Raw genomic sequence first — 19426 nt, 5'->3', positions numbered from 1 at the left:
TCCAGTCCCAACTAATAAATCTACAACACAGCTCCTGCACCTAAGGCTTGGGGATCACTGAGGAAGAGAGGGTAGAAAGATTGTAAGAGTCGGAGGAATAGGGAGTTTGTCGTGAGATTCTTGCCCCCTAGTACTGTCAGAAGGTACACTCATAAGGTCTCACCGACGTGACTGCCTACACACGAGATGAACAAGGACACAAATAGACATGCCAACATGGATGAGGGAAAGCTCACAAGCCCAGCCCTACACAAAAACGACAGGTAAAAAGGAATGCTGGGAGGGGAAGAGCACACCAGTTGCTTATCCAGTACCAAATGCTCATTCCTGAAAACACACATACAGTAATATTACCCAGACTGAGCAGTTTGTATTTAGGATCACACACACATGTATCACACACGCACGTGTGTGTGTATGTATACACTATAAGTATATATTTTAATGGAAAAAAGAGATCATTGTTGTTTCTAGAAATTTTCTGGTGGAATCTGTGGTTTCTCCTATGTATACTTATCATATCATCTGAAAATAGAGATTATTTGGCTTCTTCTAGCATGCGATTGGATTTAGTTTGCCTGTAGCTGGGTGATGATTTTGCATTAGTATTTACAAGGGACATTTGTCTATAGCTCTATAGCTTTCTGGTGTAACAGGCCTCACGAGATGACTTAGGATGTATCCTCGCCTCTCCAATTTTTCTTTGAAGAGCTTGGGAACGTTTGATGTTAATTATTCAACCACTTGACAGAATTTGTCATGAAGCTGTTAAGTGAAGGCCTTTTCTATACTGGGAAGTTATTAGATTTCTTTTCTTTTGATTACTAAGTCAGACTTACTGACTGTAAGTCTTCAGGGTTTCCATTTCTCCACGAATAAGTTTTGGCAGATTGTCTCCTCCAAGGAGTTTGTACATTTCACCCAGCTGATAGTCTAAACAATTAGGGATGCTATAATAAAACATCTTCACACAAAAGGTGTGTTGCCGCACCTTTTATGGCGTAATAAGATGGAGTGATTTGTAAACAGAAGGTTATTATTACAATCTGGGTGGCTGAATTGGTCAAGATCAGGAAATACTGAGTAGGTATGATGATGGTAAGAGGACCAGGTTTTCCTCCAAAGGAGGGGAGCACGGTGTCTTCATATGGCAGAAGGAATGGAAGAGGAGAGTGTGACTCCTTCACCAAGCCCTGTCATAACGATGCTGGATGCTATTAGGAAGGTGAATCACTGTGACTCAATGGCCTCCTAAGGGCCACGGCTCATGATGCCCTTGCACTTGGGATGAATTCATGTGAATTCTGGAAGGGACACGAACATTACAGCTGTATCGGTTATCCAGTTTGTTGGAGTAAAATGCTTCTGCCAACTCTCTTACAAGCCTCTTTATTTATGTAAAACCTACAGCAAATTCCTCTTTTTATTTATGAGTTCAGGATTTTTTTTTAAATTTCTTAGTCAATCCAAGCATTGTCAATTGTATTAACCTCCTCAAAGAACCAAATTTTAGATGTGAACCCCCTCCATATTTTCCTCCTCTCTGTTTGATTGTCTACTGCAGTATTTATTTTCTTTCCTCTGTAAATTTGAGTTTAGTCTTTTTTCTTCTAATTCCTAGAGCAGTCATGTCAGGTTGCTGACCTGAGATCTTTCTGGGAAAGTGTTCTTAGCTGTAACTCTCTTCCCTAGTGCTACTTTTACTGGACCCCATTCATTTGGGGAGGTTATATTCTCATGGCAGAGTGTATGTAGCTCAGAGGTAGAATGTTGAGGCCCTACATTTGATCTTTAACAAAACACACACACACACACACTGATTGGAGGGGTGAGAATATTGTGTTCTCAATTTCATCATATCTAAGCACCTCCTAACCGCTCTAGGGTTTCTTGTGTATATGTGTGTGTGTGTGTGTTTGTGTGTGTGTGTGTGAGTGTATGTGTGTTATGCCCAATCCACGGGGACCCCAAAAGACCACCAGGGAGACTGACTCACTGAAATGTAAAAGCAAGGTTTATTGTGTGCATGTTTACAAGCTGGTAGGGGCCTTATCAGCGCAGCAGCGAGAGGAGGTACCCTGCTCTTCTAAAGGGTATTGTTTAAAGGCAAAAAACAGAAAAGTTATATTAGCAGGGTTGGGTGATGGGTTCAATCCTGATTGGCTGAAATTTTTCTAGGAGTGTTCTGGTGAAAAGCAATGGGTGTGTGCTGGCTGGTGATCCTATTTACAATGGTTGGAACACTAGGAATTTCCTTTGGATGGTCTGTTCCTAGGTTTCCTGGGTGGTCTCAGTTTGTGGACACCCAAATGATGAGCGTGGCTGTGATCACCTTGGCGCTGGTTTTCCTGAAAATACACTGTCTTGTCCTTAGGTTGAGTGACTTCAACTTTAGTCATCTCAGCATCCTGCTCCTTCCCCTGGAGCCAAGAGAGTCTAGAGGGAGGGACCAGGAACCATTCCAGGACAGGAGCTGCCTGTGCTAAGGCAAACAACTCGTTGTGCAAGAGTGTTTTTACATTAAAATACACTTGTGATTTCTGGTTTTCCTTCTATTATAGGCTTCCAGCCTCATCTCATTGTGGACGGTTTGATTTGTGCCCTAGCATATGGTCTAGCTGGAGAAGGCCCCAGGTACCCGATAAAAGAGCCATAATCTTCATAATCTTTTTGTTTATGAGTACGGTGTTCTGCATGCTAGTCAGGTCAGGCATTTTCTAGTTTTGTTAGTCCACTTATTTCACAATAATGATATTGTACGGCACACATTTTCTTACACAACCCAGTTTCCTTGGGTTATGTGTCTGAGCACGTTAAGAAGTTCTAGAAAGCCACTCTGGTTCTGTTGCAGGCGTCACATCAGACGTGAGGGAGGTGGGGGGGGTGGCAGTGGATAACTTTCACAGAAGCGTATTGCTTCTGAAGTGGGGCTAAGGGAGTCTGGGATACATGATTGATGTGGGAGTGTCATATATCAATCTGTTGATTTCATTGGTTAAGCAATAAAGAAACTCCTTGGCCCTGATAGGTTAAAACATAGGTGGGAGGAGTAAACAGAATAGGATGCTGGGAGAAAGAGGAAGTGAGGTCAGACTCTGCTCTGCTCCCGGAGAGACTCGACAGCTCTGCTCTCTGGAGCAGAGACGCCAGGCTCTGCTCTCCCAGGCAACTCCGACCCAGGATGGACGTAGGCTAGAATCTTCCTGGTAAGCGCACCTTGGGGTGTTTACACGGATTATTAGAAATGGGCTAGTCCAGATGCGAGAGTTAGCCGAGAAGAGGCTGGATATAATGGGCAAGCAGTGTTTAAATGAATACAGTTTGTGTGTTGTTATTTCGGGCATAAACTAGCAGGCGGCCGGGGTGCTGGGGACACAGCCCTGCCGCTCTTATTTCAACACATGATGATTGTCCCAGTCATAACCTCAGGCCAGCTGAGCAGGGGAGACTGCGGCATGTCCCATTGCTTCTCTCAGCGGATGCCTTTGGGAAGCTCCCTGGCCCCTGTACTGAGCTGAAGAGATGTGTCCGCATCTCAAGATGGGCGGAGTTCAGCACCTCCTGGGCAACAAACACTTCCATATCTCCACACCCCCAACTCTTCTTTCTATCTCCGCTGTGGCGAATAGTTCTCACAATCTCCATCGGCCCTGTGCAGACAGAGAGGACGTCCCCTCCACTCATACTGCAGGTCTCTTGCTTCCTGCCCTGTGGCTTCTGTGAGGCTTTGCAGTCCACTCAACGGTCACACCAGCACAGTGGGAATTTTGAGGAAATAGGGCTCCCAAGGCCAGTCTTCACCAGTGAGAAATGGCAACTGCCAACATAAGCTGTTTCATCCTTTTGTTCCCTTGGCTCAGACTCATTTAAATGCCCAGACTCATTTAAATGTTCTCTTTAAGGTGGCTGTGGCGATACATCTGCAATCCCTGCACTTTGGGTGGCTGAAGCAAGAAGACTGCTGTAAATTCAAGACCAGCTGGAGTTACATAGCAAGTTCACGGCAGAGAGAGATCTTAGCTAAAAACCAGTAAATAACTAAATAAATGAATAAGTAAACAAATAACTCCTTTAAATGTGTTAATCTGAAAATAAAAAAATTACCATTGGTCAACTTTAAAAATATTTATTTCTGAGCTGGAGAGACAGCTCAGCGGTTAAGGGCATTGCCTGCTCTTCCAAAGGTCCTAAGTTCAATTCCTGGCAACCACATGGTGGCTCACAACCATCTGTAATGAGAACTGGTGCCCTCTTCTGACGTGCAGGCATACACGCAGACAGAATATTGTATACATAGTAAATAAATAAGTATGAAAAATATTTATTTCTAGCTTATGTGTATGCATGTGTATACATGAACTGTGTGCAGGCATGGTGTCTAAAGAGGCCAGAGGAAGTCATCCGATCTCCTGGAATTATAATTACAGAAGCTTGGAAGTTGCCAGGTGGGTGTGGGGAATTGAACCTGGGTCCTCTGCAAGAGCAGCAAGTGCTCTTAACCATTGAGAAGTCTCTCCAGCCTTGCAGTAAAGTTTTTTTGGCTTAAGCTTCCATGTCATTGCTCATCACCAAAGGAAGTCGGCACAGGAACTCACACAGGGCAGGATCCTGGAGGCAGGAGCTGATGCGGAGCTCATGGAGGGGTGCTGCTTACTGGCTTGCTCCCCATGGCTTGCTCAGTCTACTTTCTTATAGAACCCAGAACCATCAGCACAGGGATGACCCTATCCACACTGGGCTAGGACCTCGTCCATCAATCATTAATTAAGAAAACGCCCTACAGGTTTGCCTATAGCCCAGTTGTGTAGACGCATTTTCTCAATTGAGGCAAGTTGACATTAGCCAACACCAACAGTAAGATATGAATGTTTATATAACAGCAAAAATGAATGAGTGGCGATGTCGAGTGTTAGCAAGGGTAAAGAGCAATTACCGTCCTTATCTCTTACTACTGGAAGGGTAGGTTGGCTGAAGCCTCTTCTGAAAACCTCTTTATCATATATGCTGATCTTGAACACACCCACCAATCTATGACTTGACAACTCCAACTTCTAAGAATATACTCCTCAAGATGAGCTCAGTTGATTCTTCAAAGACTGGCACAATCAACATTATTCACCAAAGTCCGAACTGAAAAGAATGTAAATGCTGTAGTCAGTGGACAGACTGAGTAGACAGCTATGAGTTGATACAGTTGAACACTGTGCAGCAGTAAGAATGGGCTGAGTATTGTTACATGCACTAAAATACAAGAATCTTACAAAGGAACAAGACTAGGTTGAAAGCAGAAAAGGATATGTAATGTTATGTGAGCCTACGTATGTACATTTCAAAATTAGGCAAAATTGACATATAGTATTAGAAAGCATGGTTATCTTGGGAAGTGTTGATTAGAAAACAAAAAAGGACTTAGATGATAGTGATATTTTTTCTATTTTAAAAATTAAGTATATATGCTTGTGTCTATGTATGGGTTTGTGTATGTGTGAGTGCAGGTACCTATGGTGGTGAGCAGGGGGAGATAGAATCCTTGGAGGTGGGGTTAAAGGGGGTTCTGATCTACCCCATTTGGGACCTGGGGATCAAACTCAGGTCCTCTGGAAGAGTAGCTAGCATTCCTAACCACTGAGGATCTCTCCAGCACCCCACCCTCTTCTAAGTAGACTCTCTTCAGAACAAATTAGGGTACACAGCAATATTGAAGAGAAAATAGAGATTTCCTTTATTCTCTGTTCCACACATGCAGAGCCTCCCTGCTACCAACATTTAATACTAGAGTGGTGCATTTAAAACTTTATGTCTATATAGAGGTATCATTATTACCCACAATCCATAGCTTTATGAGGATTCACACTTAGTGTTATATACTTATATTTATGAGATTTTTCTTGCTGTGACCAAAGTATTTGACAGAAACAGCATAAGGGGAGAAAGTTTTTGATTCTGGTTTTGAAGGGCTCAACACATCATGATGGAGGAAGGACATTGGTTAATTATAATAAAGAAACTGCCTCGGCCCTCATAGGACAGAAAATTAGGTAGGCGGAGTAGACAGAAGAGAATGCTGGGAAAAAGAAAACTGAGTCAGAGAGTCTCCATGATTCTCCCGCTCCAGACAGACGCAGGTTAAGATCCTCCCTGGTAAGCCAGCTCATGGGCTACACAGAATATTAGAAATGGGTTAGAACAATATGTAAGAGCTAGCCAATAAGAAGCTGGAACTAGCCGGGCCAGGCAGTGTTTAATAGAATACAGTTTCCGTGTAATTATTTCGGGCATAAGTTAGCCATGCGGGCGGCCGGGTGCTGGGGACGCAGCCCTGCCGCCGCTCCTAATGCTACAACATCATGGTAGAAAAGGCGAAGCAGCAAAATTTTTACTTCATAGTGGTCCTGTAGGAGAAGCCCAGCCCATTGGGGTGGGCGTGTTCGCCTCGGGCTAATGTTTATATATAAATCTGGTGGTTGTGAGCCCCGCTGGTCCTTTCTTTTTGTATTTCCTACCCATCGCTGGATCCTGATGTTGTAAGCTATCATTAAAATTTGCTGTTTCATATTAAGCTAGCCTGGTTATTGTGCCGCATACACTTGGCGCCCAACGTGGGGCTTTTTTGCCCCCGCCCCCTGCACGGCCTAGGGGCGCAAGAGCGATCTTTCCCAGCCTTTGCGAGCAAGTCAGCTACCAGAGCTCAGGAAGTGTGACTGGACTCCAGTGAGCATAGCCCGCTAGCTTACACAGCATGCTCCCGGCCCAGCTGCCAGGCGCCCTGCTGTTTTTTAGTACTCGGGCCCCAGTGCGAGATTGGTGGCCACGCATGCCATAGCCTGTGGGCCCCGACCCGCCCGCCAGACTTGCTCGATCTAGCAACCGTGGTGCAAGCGCCTCTGTATTCAGGTCCCCCACCCCAGCACCTAGCAGTAAAACAGTGTGATCAGTACACAACGCCACTCTGCGCACGTGACTGCTCTGCATCCCGTCCCCGTGAGTGGCTGAGTCCAGCCTTGGCTCTGCCCAGTTTCCTGGCCCTCCCCCCTGTTGCTTAGAGTTAACTTTCAGTTTTGGGTTTTGAGTAGACATTTCAGACTGGCTCTGACTTCTGCCACGTGGACTCACGTGCACTTTGCCACCACAACCATCTTCTGGCAGGAAACGGTCATTACAGGTAAAAATTTTCTTTTATAAATAAACATAAATAAAGATTTGATTGAAAATGTCTGAAAACATTACCATTCAAGACTTTAACAGCCTTTTTGATTGTACCATATGGGAGATTTTACAAGAGGTGTCTGTCACCCCACATCTATGGATCTTTCTGGGATTCGTAGTTTTCCTTGGTACTATATGGTTTGATAATAGAAATATGATAAAGTCTTTACGAGACGAATCCAGGATTCTTAAGGCAGAAGTTGAATGCTTAAAAACAATTGAGAATGACAACAATCTTCTCAAGAATCAGTTTGAAGTTCTCCAGGAGGAGAACAGATCTTGTTTAACATGACTTGATCAACTGAGCAAAATTTAGAAAAGGTATAGGCTGATGTTAAGGAGAAATTCATTACTATGGAAGAGGGAGCAGCTGATTTGGATCATAAGCTTCAGTCTCTTTCTGTAGGAACTGAAACATTAACAGCTGATATTAAGGAGAAATTCATTACTATGGAAGAGGGAACAGCTGATTTGGATCATAAGCTTCAGTCCCTTTCTGTAGGAACTGAAATATGAACTGAGAGAATCAAAATTGCTGAATATGACAATTGGGTTTTGTCTAAAGCTTATGACAGATTGGCAGAAAGATTGTCAATACAAGAAGGCACGGTTTATGCCATAAAAATTATGTCCAAAGATGAGATGTTATCTCTAATGGACAAACTTCATACTTTAAAATCCTCAATGAAGGCTTTGAAACATAATTCTGGACAGGAGATTCAAACATTGCAGAAGGCAACGATGAATAGAATTGAAAAGATTGAGGAATTTCTAAATCCTGATGAAGAGGAGCAAAGGGTAGAAAGGCAAATTTTAACTCGATCTGTGGGTAAATCTCTCTGGGACAATTCCCACAAAGCTCTACCTACATCTCTACCTGCCTTTCCAATAATAACAACAGAGAAGGTGATTGGTTCCAGAAACCCTGGGGTCATCAAGGAAGATACATGGGAGTCTGTCCATACATGGTCCGACAAGTGGAGAAAGGGAAAGACAGATGCACTTGTCTCCCTCTCTTATTCTGTCCCAGACTCAGCCCTTGCGATGACGTCATCCTTATTTAACCTGTCATCTTTGGACATGCTCTCACAGACACACTTGTTCCTCAGTCTCTTAGGTGATTCTGTTTAAGTCTAGTCAGGTTGACAATAAAGATTAACCATCACAAAACCCTGTACTTAAAGCTCACAATATCACACACCATTATTATAGTATGATGTATAATCTCCCTATCAAAAACATCCTTTGTGCTCTGACTGTTGATCACTTCCTTTTTTTCCTAATTCTCGTAATCACTGATCTTTGTAAAATTTTTACTTTTATGTATATGGGTATTTAGTTTGCATGTATGCCTGTGTACTGCATGTGTGATTGGTGCCCGTGGAAGCCAGAAGGGGATATCAGATCCTCTGGCCCTGTAGTTACAGAGTTACAGACAGTTGTAAACCACAATGTGGGTGCTGGGAATTGGACCTGGGGCCTTTGAAAGATCAGCCAGTGCTCTTAAGTGCTGAGCCATCTCTCTAGTCCCATCGATGATGTTTTTGTTGTCTTCATAGTTCTACTTTTTCTTGAATATCATATAGTTGCAATTAAAGTATGTGCCCTTTTCTAATTGGCTCCTTTCACTTAATAATATAAATAAGGTTTGTACTCTTTATATTTATGGTTGTGAGCCTAGCCTTTAACGGCTGAGCCATCTCTCACCTTACTAGACCTGGATGGAGGTGGGTGGTCCTTGGACTTCCCACAGGGCAGGGAACCCTGATTGCTCTTTGAGCTGATGAGGGAGGGGGACTTGATTGGGGGAGGGGGAGGGAAATGGGAGGCGGTGGCAGGGAAGAGACAGAAATCTTTAATAAATAAATAAAAAAATAATAAGGTTTGTAGCATGTCTTTTCCTGGCTTATTTTTTAGCACCAAATATTTTATCTTCTGAATGTACCAGTTTATTTATTCATCCACATGGCTTCCCCTCACAGAGATCCACCTGCCTCTCCCTCCTGAGTGCTGGGATTACAGGTGTATGCCACCGCACCTGGATAACATACTCTTTTTAGGGTCCTATCAATTGCCCTGACTAGCACTTACCCAAATCAATTTAAAACAATCTACATAACAACTTATACATGGATGTTTATGGTACTTTTATTCCTCTGTGAGTTCAAGGCCAACTTGGTCTACAGAGTAAGCTCTAGGACAACCAGGACTACACAGAAAAACTCTTTCTTGGAAAACACACATATACAAAAGATTATGTTTAGGTTTGCAAGAAACCTCAAAATGACCTTCCCAGAGAGGTAGCATGAATTTTCTTTCATAATGGCAACCAATAGCGTTCCCATTGCTCTGAACATTTTTGTTTTTAAACCTCTATTTTCTCCTTTGTTAATATAAACAAAGCAAAACTAAAAGTCCTGATAAGTATTAATACATTATGGGCTATAAAACAATCCAACTCTGAATATGGGTGCCTTTTAAAAAAATTTAAATTTTTTTTAAGACAGGGTTTCTCTGAGTAATAGCTCTGGTTGACCTAGAACTCAGTTTGTAGACCACGCTGGCCTTGAACTCACAGAGATCTGCCTGCCTCTGCCTCCTGAGTGCTGGTATTAAAGGCATATGCTATCACTGCCCAGTAACTATCCAACTCTGACTTTAAAATATGAAGACAAAGATACTTTATGAATTGGAATTTTCAGATTTTATTCTTTCTTTTTAAGTTTGCCGTTGAGCCCTTCTAAAGTCAAACAAAACATCAAAACAACCATTTATTGTTATTATTATTATTATTGTTATTATTTGAGTGGGACTCTTGCTATATTGGTCATGTTGATCTTGAGTTACGCACTCAAACATTCCTCCCGCCTCAGCTACCTGCGGATTTGGGATTACAGATGTGCCAGCTGTACATCACATCAGTCTGTCTGCTTTAAAAGTTAGGAATTCTCCTAACGACTGCTAAGTGTCAGGAGCCATTTCCTCCTAAAATCATTACAGGAACCATCACCCTGGGGAGTCTGCAGGGAACTCCACACCCATAATTATGTTAAGAATTGTTCTATTGACAGAACCTACCCCACACCCAATTATCTGTTATCTGTTAGCGGAACCCACCTCACATTCCAGCTATCCAGGGAACTAGGTGTGTCAACTCAAGACTTCCTGGCCAAAGAATCATCACCTAACCTCCTGGCCTATGTGACCTGGACCACGCGGCAAGATCCCGTTCCCCTACCCCCCCAAGCCCTCATCCAGGGGCTATATAAGCAGCAACCCTGATCCTAATAAACGGGGCTTCGACAAATCTTTGCCTAGCCTCCTCCTTCTTTCCTAGCCCATTCCCTTCCAGGTAGCGCCCCTCCGTGACCCTGGAGTAACTGATTGCAGGGAGGGTTACACCCCTAGACTGAGTAACCCACCCAACGCAATCGACAGCTAAGGTTAATGAGTACCTGCCACGCACAGGCACACAGTCAGTGGGGCCAAAGCTTTGTTCTGTACACCAGACTCTAAGCTCAGATGGTTCCCATCTCTAAAATCTGTCCTCACCTAACATGCTCATGCAACTCACTATCTCTAACACCTACCTACTTCCTTCCATTTTCCCTTCTTATTACTAAACAATGATCAACCTTTGCAATTATGCAGACCCAAAATATTGTGACACGGGACTTTCCATCACTTTTCAAATACCCTGCTAATCTTCTCATTCTCATCTTCGTTGTAAGTAAATAGTCCATAAATATCTATCGAATAAATAAACATTTTTTTGTTTTAGTATTGGTTTCTCTTCTTTGGAACCTTACAATTTTTGAATGCTTCAAACTGGCTATGTCAATCAATGTTAATGCACTTAGCTATAATTTGCAAAGTTCCGGGTTCCAGCCCCAGCACAAAATAAACAAAAACTGTGTTCTATCAAAGAGAAATGCACAGTATTTATAATTCTCACCATGCAAACTACAATCAGAATAGTAAGTGCTGAACTGGGGTCCCACCATATTTATTGCCATCCACATGAATTCTGAATTTAGCTTCAGTGTGCACTGAATGCTAGGTGGCTTATCTAATCAAATGGGATCAAAGGCGTTTGAGTAGAATATTTTATGAAAGGTATACTAGCAGCTGAAGGTAAAACTGTCTGTCAAGACTGGTTCACCTCTTCAACCTTGAAAAAACGCTTTTAAAAATCTGCCTGGTTGTGTGTTCCAATACCAGCTTTCCCCCACTTCTCTTTCATGGTTTCTTGAGTACATACAACTTTCTAATGTCCTCAATATGAAGAAGCTTTACTCTTCCCAATAGGGCATTTGATTATATGCTATTAGCAGGACTAAAACCAGAGTCCCGAAGAGCTCTTTCAACCACTCACTTTCCTTGGTTCAAACACTATGTCTGGAGACTGAAAGGAACATCCATTGTACCTGGGTTGAGGTGCAGTGGTTTCTGCAGTAAATGCAGATTCTGTACTTGGAGAAATTCCACCCAATGTTCGTGTATACTTTGCTTCCCTTTTATTGGAAAAAATATGTGTGATCTGTTATCTTTGCTGAGGAATTCTTCAATTTGCCCTCCAAGATCCTTTATGTCTGTAATTTGTAGATATGGCAACAGAAGGCAAGGCAAGATAGACTATCATACTCCAAAGGTGGCTTTTGTTTGGATTTTTCTGATCTGCTATCAGTTTTCAGAGGTTCCGAAGATGATTTGTTAAAGTTTGTTTTGGATTCCACATGGGAAATGTCTTTTGCTGTGGATCCTCATGGTCTTGGGCCTCATGGAAGCTGCCAGCCACCTACAGACTGGGGCAGGATTGGGTTCCACACCCATTCTCCAGAGAAGCAAGGCTTTGCTGGTCTAGTAGTCTGTGCAGCTGCCTCTACCTTTACTCCAGCCATATCTTTGAGGCTGCAGAGACAAGCTGCTCTGCAGGCCGAGTTTCTGGGCTGCTCTAGCTCTAAGGTATGAGCAGGGAGGGATAAAAGACTCAGTATCCTTTAAATAATTATTTATATTATTATTGCTGGTGTGTGTGTGTGTGTGTGTGTGTGTGTGTGCGGGCACATGTGTAGAATGCAGGCACACAAATGCCATGCCACATATGTTGTTAGAGAACATCTTAGGAGTTGCTTCTCCTTTCTCCACCTTGTGTTTGTGGGTTGAACTCAGGACATGGGCGTTTATTGCTCAGCCATCTCACCAGACCGGCTCTCTCCTTCCTTGATCATATCTGTTGTCGTGTTCTGGAATTCAGCTTTCTAGTGTTTAATGAGATCTCATTACTAATTTGCATTTTCTTGAAGTCATATGATATAGCATATTTTTGCAAGCTTATTCCCTGTCTAGCAATTGTCTTTGGTAAGGTTTTTATCAAGGTTTTTGGCCACATGTAAAAAACTGGACTTTTAAATTAATCTTTGAAGGGCTGCAGAGATGGCTCGGCAGTTAAGAACACTTGCTGCTCTTGCAGAGGACCTGAATCTGGTTCTCGGAAGCCACATGGGGTAACTCACACCCTCTGCAACCCCAGGTTTAGGGGAACCCAGTGCCTCTGTGCACACCAGCTTTCTTATGCAAATGTCCACAGACAGACAGAAAGACACACAATTCTTCGTGTGTGTGTGTGTGTGTGTGTGTGTGTGTGTGTGTGGTGTTTATAGCAGTTTTTACCAGGAGTGTCATGTTTTTGGAGACAGGGCTTCCCTCTGTAGTCCAGACACCATCATCCTCCATGCTCAGCCTGAGTAATGCAATTACAAGAATAAGTTCAGATTACTTTGCAAATATTTTTGTCAAGTCTATATTTTCTTTTGTCATTTTTACTTAGTCTTCTGCAATGCTAGCTATCATCTATCTATCTATCTATCTATCTATCTATCTATCTATCTATCTATCTATCTATCTCTCTATCTATTGTGGTACTGAACCTAGGAGCTCAAACATGCCAGACCAGCACTCCTCTATAAACTATGTCCTCGTACTCACTCTTTAGAACATGAAGACTCTGAAATGCCCCTGCATCAGCCTCCAAAGTAGCTGCGATCAAAGGCTTATGCCATGAGACCTTGTGAAAATTTCAAGCTTTTTGAAAAGCTATTTTAGATACACAATCTATTTTCTAGTCTCCTTCCTATTTGTCCGCTTTATTCTCCTTAATTGTCCTAGTTTAACTTCTTTCATTTGCTATATGTATACATGGTTTTATGAAACAATATGAACTCTATAAACCACAAATGAGAGAAAGTATACATTTGTCTTTTGGAAGCTGGCTTAATGCACTTAATATAACTATCTTTAGCCATATTCATTTTATAGCAAGGAACATACCTTCATTCTTCCTTATGCTGAAAAAATTCCATTGTGTGAATATATGTATGTATGTATGTATGTGTATACATATATATACACATATAATAATTACTTTATCTGTTCCTCTATTATTGAACACCCAAGTTGGTATATAAGTTAGCTATTGTGATTAGCACTGCAATAGACATAGATGTGCAAGTGTCTTGGATGTATCCACTTGGAGTCTTTTGGATAAATTCTAGGAGTGGCTATAAATAGTTCATTTGGAAGAACGAACCCATTCAAAAAGCAGTATATGTAGAGATATGATTAGCATGGGAGTAGAAATTAAAGAATTGAAATATTTTAAAAATAGAATCAAGAAAACGAAGAGTGGGGTCTTTAAAAAAGTAAACAAGATTTGCAAACTCTTAGCTAAACTAAACTCATGAAACAGGGAAGACCCCCTAAAATCATCATGATCAAGTTGGTTTCGTTCTAGACATGCAGGGGTGGCTCAATATACATAAATCAATATATGCATGAATATATATGAAATGTAATTCATCACATAAATGGACTAAAACCTAGAAATCACATAATCACTCCAGTAGACACAGAAAAGGCCTTTGATGAAAGCCAGCGGCTCTCCATGACAGAAGTCATGGGAAGTTAGGAATGGAAGGAGCATACCTATGCACAATGAAGGCTGTATAAGATAACTCTGTAACCAGAGTCAAGTTAAATGGAAAAAACACAGAGCAGTATCATGAGAATTGGGAACAAGACAGGGGTAGTTGCCCTCTCTAGTTTTATTCAATATAGTGCTTAAAATCTTAGCTAGAGCAGTGAGACCAGGGAACAAATACAAAGGATACAACTAGGAAGAGAAGTCAGAGTACCCCTACTCACAGACGGTGCGAGTCTAAGTGTAAGAGCTTTTACAGCCTGTGTGCAGGGCCGTTCCAGGATGGTCAAGACTACACAAAGAAACCCTGTCTCAAAAACCAAGAAAAGAAAACAACAACAATAACAAAAAGGATAGAGAGAGAGAGAGAGAGAGAGAGAGAGAGAGAGAGAGAGAGAGATCCTAAAGACTATACCAAAACTTTCAGCAAAATGCCTGTATACCAATGATGAACAAATGTTAAGATATCAAGAAAACAATCTCATTCACAATATGAGAGTGGGGTTGGGGAGAGGGATGGAGAGTGAGCGAGAGCAAGAGAAAATGCAAGAATGAGCAAGTGCCCTGGAATAAAACTAACCAAGGAAGTGACATATTAGAAATGAAAGACCTTTACAATGAATAGATCATTAAAAGAAATAGAGGAAGATACTAGAAGTTGGTCAGACTCCTCGTGCTGGTGAACCGGAAGAGTTAATAGTGTGAAAATGGCTATCTTACTAAAAAGAACCCATACAATCAGTGGGAATACAGGCTATGATTTTTACTGAAAATGTTTTCTCTGTCTTTAGCATGAAACTATTTTTAAAAGAGCCTTAAAACATTTTAATTAATGTGTATTGTGTTTGTGTGAGTGTATGCCACTCTTGGGGTGTAGTTGCCAGCAGCTGGGAATTGTCTGATGTAGGTCCTGGGAGCTAAACTCAGGTCTTCTGTAAGAACACTGCTGCCCATTCTTGGAGTCCTTCAGAAGTCAGGCTGGGAAGACCGGTCCTACCCCTGTGTGAATTTTTCCTGATGTCTGGCTTGCTGCTTTGAGCCTCTGTCTATTTTTTTCCTGTACACCCTGACTTTGACCTGGGTTTGACCTCATTGAATCCTGTGTACTTCTGAGTCAAAATTTCTTCCTCATGACCTAGAGGTATTCCGTAGGTGAGGTTTCAGAGTTTAGTCCTGTGACACTTGGTTTACAAAGAGTCTGGTGTCAAATTGCAGACTCTTCAGGGTTTGTTTGTTTTAACGATGGTGTCCTGTGGTCATTCTGGTCAAGGGCTGAGTTCTAAGAAGAGAGTCTTTCCTTCCAGGGTCTTCCGTTGCCAGTTCTCCAGCCACACGCCTTTTGTCTGCCTCTGCCCCCATGTTGTGCTCTTTAACATGTCTATTACTGAAACACAGCTCAGATATCCAGAGCCTCTGCTCTAAGCAGCGATGCCTGCCATCTTCTTCCTCACCAGGAACAGGGAGCGCTCCCAGACTGGGCACCCTCCAGGATAGCTGCCAGGCTGCCTCTCCTACTGTTAAAGCTAGAGACATAACGTCAACACCTCCTCTCCTGATAGCCATTATTCAACCTGCCCTAGCTTCTTCCCCGAGACTCCAGCAGACTGTTGGGGTGTCATCCGCCATCTTCCTTAGAAGACAGGACAAGCTTCCGTATGCCTTGTATTCCTCAACTTCTCTATTGTAAAGTGGAAATGGTAATATCTACCATAGAGGGTTGGAGTGATACTTCAAACATGCATATTTATATGAGAGCAGGTACATATTTACATGGCACTTACTGTGCTTGGCGCATAGGAAACATATGTGGAATGTTCTCCATTAGAGAGATCCAGTGTTAAAATGGGAGAATGGTAACAAAATTGATAGAGGATATGCACACACTGTGTGGTAATATGATGAAAAACTCTTTCATTCTAGGAGACTAGAGCTTTGGCTGGACTTCATAGCTAGAGTTAAGAATATTCCTCGAAGTCACTTAACACCTAAGGCTGATTTACAGTGTGTTTAACCTGCTTTTTTTTTTTCTTAAAAAAAAAAAAACCAATACAAGTCTTTTATTGTTCCAAATGAAATGACACCCCAAATTATAGTTATAATTCAGGATCTTGTTTCTGGAGCCTGAAAACTTAGGGCTTACTCATCAGCCTGCTTTACTGCTCCCTTTTCAGACACATAGATGTCATCTAAAACTTTTTCAGTATCCTTGTTTTTAACTGCTGTGGCTTGCTGACTCAGAACTACTGAATTTGAAATAAGTTCATTAACATTTCCTTTGATGACTGATTTATCCTTCTGGGCTGGACAAGCAATGCCCGTCCTCATCCAAACCACACAGATGTATTTTTTTACCCAAGAAATTTCGGATTTCAACGAAGACCCATTCTCCTGAATGATGGCATTGATGGGGAAGTGAGCATACACAGATCTCATCTCGTAGCAGAAGCCCAGGGCTATGTTCTGAACCTGACTACAGATGATCCAGACAGTGGCTCGTTCCTTTCTGCTACCCCACACTTGTCAACCCTGAGTCTCTTCTTTTCCTATCCAAGGTGACTTGGCTCTGCATCGATGTGGTTGGAGTCCCTGCAGAGGGTTCCTTGGGGGCCTGTCTTAGTTAGGGTTTCTATTGCTGTGAGAAGACACCATGACCACGGCAACTCTCGTAAGGAAAAGATTTAGTTGAGAGGGCTTGCTTCCAGTTTTAGAGGTTCAGTTCATTATTAGCATGGTGGGAAGCCTGGCAGCATGCAGGCAGATGAGGTGTGGAGCTGAGAGTCCTATATCTTGTAGGCAACCGAAGTCAATTGATAGTCACACTGATAGAGGCTTGAGCAAAAAGGACCTTAAAGTCCTCCCCAACAGTGACACACTTCCTCCCACAAGTTCACACCTCCTAATAGTGCCCCTCCCTTTGGGGGCCATTTTCTTTCACACCACCACATTCTATGCCTTGGCCTCCAAAGGCTTATAGCCATATCATAATGCCAAAAAATTCATTCAGTCCAACTTCAAAAATACCGATAGTCTCAAACTTGTCTCAAAGTCTAAAGTCCAAAACAAAGTCTCTTCTGAGACACGTGGCAATCTCTTAAAGGTAATCCCTCTATAAAAATCAAAAGCAAAAATCACATACTTCCAACATACAATGGCACAGGATATACCTTATGCATTACCGTTCCAAAACACAGGGAGGGAGTATAGTGAGGAAATACAGAACCAAAGCAAGACTGAAAACCAGCTGTGCAAACTCCAAACTCTGCACCTCCATGTCCGATGTCATAATGCTCTCCACATCTCCACCTCCACTCAGCATTGTTGACTGCAGTACACTTCCTTCTCTTGAGCTGATTTCACTCCCTGTTAGCAGCTCTCGTTGGTAGGTACCCACAGCTCTGGCATCTCTAATATCTTGGATTCTTAAAGGCAATCCAGGCTTTACCTTCACAGCCTTGTGCAAAGGCCTCTGTACTAAGCTTCCATTCAGGGACACCCTGACACATGCCTGGCCTCAGTGGCTTTATTCCATAACCCCTTTCTTCTATCCTTAACTCTAAACCCAGAACCATGTGGCTGAAGCTCCAAGTTCTGCTGCTTGCTGGGGTTGGAATATGGCTCCTTCATTCAATTACATCTGCACCAGTTTTTCGTCTTAAACTCCCTAAGAATGCCTGTCCTGAAACTTGTTCTGTAGACAAGGCTGGCCTTAGACTCAGATCTGCTAGCCTCTGCCTTCCCAGTGCTTGAATTAAAAGTGTGCCTCTCCACACCCAGCTCTAAGCTTTTCTTCAGGCCCTTTTTACAAGTTGGAAACTTAGCTGAGTGAGATCTTGCCCTGAGGTCACTACTTATACACACACACACACACACACACACACACACACACACACACACTTGGGTCAGCAGGCTTGGCAGCAAATATCTTTACTCACTGAGCCAACTTGCCATCCCCAACGCTGGCACTTTGGATTGCCCTAGCTAAAATATACAGAGAAAAAATTGCTATAGTGATGTCTGGTGTATTGTTGCTTAGGACATGCTCATTACATCATCTGTCTACTCCCATTTTCTCACTTTGTTTCTCATAATATAGTTTAATAGCTTCCTGAGTAATTTACTTCGATTACAGTCGGAGTTGGAGTTCTCCCTCGCCTTTCCTTTTGAGGCCACTTGAATGGTTTTAATTACTTGCTGAACATTTTCAGTATGTGTGAAGAAGAATATAAAAAAGTCTCTGGGGGCTGACTTGGAGGTTCAGCAAGCGTGACCATGAGAAGTGCTTTAGCCTGCTGTGTGTCAGAGTGTACAACCCCTGCTCTTCAGTCCAGAGCAGTACCCGGAACCACAGTTCAGCTCTGCCTCAGCGAAGGCTTCATGCTCCTTCCACTGAGCTCTTAGAAGCAGATGTTGAGTCAAAAATTACAAAAAGGCTGACGTCCTTTCTGCTGGCCTTGGTGCTAACGAATGAAAGGTTTTAAAGAAGAAAACAAAATAAAAACTATACCAACAGTATTTCCTCTGACTAACGCGGTCTTTAAACTGCCAAGCCCTGTCTCACTCTTGACTTCTTCCCACCCTTCTTGCCTTCAGTGGTTCATTTCCTCCTTCTCTTTGGTGTTTACAATTATGTCTATGTTTCTCATAAAGACACATCAAACACAGAAAATCAAAACAAATCGTATTGTAGTTAAAATTTTTCTTTGGCCACAACCAGCTCCCAAATAAATACACAGAGGTGTATTATTAATTAGGAGTGCCTGGTCTTAGCTTATGCTTGTCCCACTAGCTCTTTTGACTTTTTTTTAAAAAACCTGTTTCTATTCATCATGTTTTTGCCTCAGGCCTTCTTTCAACCTGTTTTTTTTTCTTTTTATTTTGTATGCCCTATTTTCCTGATTTCTCTATCTCTGTCTGTCTGGCCCCTGGTGTCTCCCTGGTGTCTCTTTTTTTTCTTTCCCTGAGCCTAAATTCCTCCTCCTACTTACCTTCCCTGGCCCAAGTTCCACCTATACCGCCTCCCTCACTATCGGCTGTTCAGCTTTTTATTAGAGCAATCAGATGCCTTAGACAGGTAAGGTAAAACAGCAGCACATCTTTATGCAGTTAAACAAGTGCAACACATCTTTGCCTAGTTAAACAAATGTCCTGCAACATTATATTTACACCAATGTTGCATAGATTAAATGCATTAAAGATTACTCCCACAGAACACCAGAATGCGGTCAGTTTGAATGCATGAGT

The 19426-nt window shown here is 42.4% G+C and overlaps 1 pseudogene; it reads right to left on the bottom strand.

Annotated features, from left to right (window-relative positions):
• Nucleotides 1–16321: 16321 nt before the first annotated feature.
• On the bottom strand, nt 16322–17688 carry LOC126512360 (60S ribosomal protein L9-like; annotated as a pseudogene).
• Nucleotides 17689–19426: the final 1738 nt, after the last annotated feature.

Source organism: Alexandromys fortis, unplaced genomic scaffold (assembly GCF_014885135.2).
Source record: "Alexandromys fortis isolate MF-2015 unplaced genomic scaffold, M_Fortis_MF-2015_v1.1 scaffold_108, whole genome shotgun sequence".
Taxonomy (NCBI): Eukaryota; Metazoa; Chordata; class Mammalia; order Rodentia; family Cricetidae; genus Alexandromys; species Alexandromys fortis.
Note: the sequence above shows the minus strand (reverse complement) of the source record. Positions and strands in the feature narration are given on the sequence as shown.